Consider the following 1571-nt stretch of genomic DNA (forward strand, 5'->3'; position numbering starts at 1 on the left):
GGTGCATATATATTTAGGTTAGGTAAATTTTCTTGTTGAATTGAACCCTTTATCATTATGTAATGCCCTTCTCTGTCTGTTTTTATCTTTGTTGGTTTAAAGTCAGTTTTTTCAAAAATAAGGATTGCAACCCCTGCTTTTTCTGTTTTCCATGTGTTTTGTAGATTTTCCTCCATCCCTTCATTTTGAGCCTGTGTGTGTCATTGCATGCGAGATGGGTCTCTTAAAGACAGCATACCAATGGGTCTTGGTTCTTTTTTTAGCTTGCCACTCTATGTCTTTTAATTTGGGCGTTTAGCCAATTTAAATTTAAGGTTAGTATTTATATGTGTGGATTTTATCCTGTCATCATGATGTTAGCTGGTTATTTTGCAGACTTGTTTATGTGATTGCTTTATATTGTAAAAATATGGAATGTTTCACAAATTTGTGTGTCATCCTTGCACAGTAGCCATGCTAATCTTCTCCGTTTGTTCTAAATTTAGTATACATGCTGTTGAAGCAAGCACTAGATAATATACTTCATGGTGAAAGACTGAATGCTTCCTGTAAGATTGGGGACAACACAAGGATGTCCACTCTCACTACTATTCAGCATCATAGTGGAAATCTTAGCCAGTTCAATAAGGCAAGAAATAAAAAGAGATAAAGATTAAAGAGGAAAAAAATAAAACTGTTCCTATTTTCAGATGACATTGTGGTTTCCTAAAAAACCTGAAAGAATAAAAAACAAAACAAAACAATTCAGAACTCCTTAAAAAATGAGTGATTTTAGGAGAGGTTAAGAATACATTGATGAAATAGAAAGTCAATCATGTTTCTACATATTAGCAATGAACATTTGTAAGATGAAATTTAAAAACTACCATTTCTTTATACTCTAAAAAAATGAAATACAGTCCCCAAGTTACCATGATTCAACTTACAATTTTCTGACTATATTATAGGTTTGTTAGGATGTGACTCCATCATAAGTTCAGGAGCTCCTTAAAACTTATAATGGGATTATCATTTATATTGAATATGTATCACTTTTGCACCATCATAAAGTCAAAAGTTTGTAAGTTGAAACATCATAAATCAGGGACTACTGTGTTCCTAACATTAAAGGCATTTTCTTTTTTTTTTTTTTTTTCTTTTTCTTTTTCTTTTTTTTTATTATACTTTAGGGTTTTAGGGTACATGTGCACAATGTGCAGGTTTGTTACATATGTATCCATGTGCCATGTTGATTTCCTGCACCCATTAACTCGTCATTTAGCATTAGGTGTATCTCCTAATGCTGTCCCTCCCCCCTCCCCCCACCCCACAACAGTCCCCGGAGTGTGATGTTCCCCTTCCTGTGTCCATGAGTTCTCATTGTTCAATTCCCACCTATGAGTGAGAACATGCGGTGTTTGGTTTTTTGTCCTTGCGATAGTTTACTGAGAATGATGTTTTCCAGTTTCATCCATGTCCCTACAAAGGACACGAACTCATCATTTTTTATGGCTGCATAGTATTCCATGGTGTATATGTGCCACATTTTCTTAATCCAGTCTATCGTTGTTGGACATTTGGGTTGGTTCCAA

At 34.6% G+C, this 1571-nt stretch overlaps 1 non-coding gene across 1 annotated transcript; it reads right to left on the minus strand.

The window, feature by feature from the left end:
* Positions 1 to 403: 403 nt before the first annotated feature.
* Positions 404 to 509, minus strand: LOC116812301 (U6 spliceosomal RNA). The gene has a single exon (XR_004370614.1). It is a non-coding gene; the product is annotated as a U6 spliceosomal RNA (small nuclear RNA).
* Between the last annotated feature and the right edge of the window lie 1062 nt (positions 510 to 1571).

The sequence above is a fragment of the Hylobates moloch genome, unplaced genomic scaffold (genome assembly GCF_009828535.3).
Source record: "Hylobates moloch isolate HMO894 unplaced genomic scaffold, HMol_V3 SCAFFOLD_7, whole genome shotgun sequence".
Taxonomy (NCBI): domain Eukaryota; kingdom Metazoa; phylum Chordata; class Mammalia; order Primates; family Hylobatidae; genus Hylobates; species Hylobates moloch.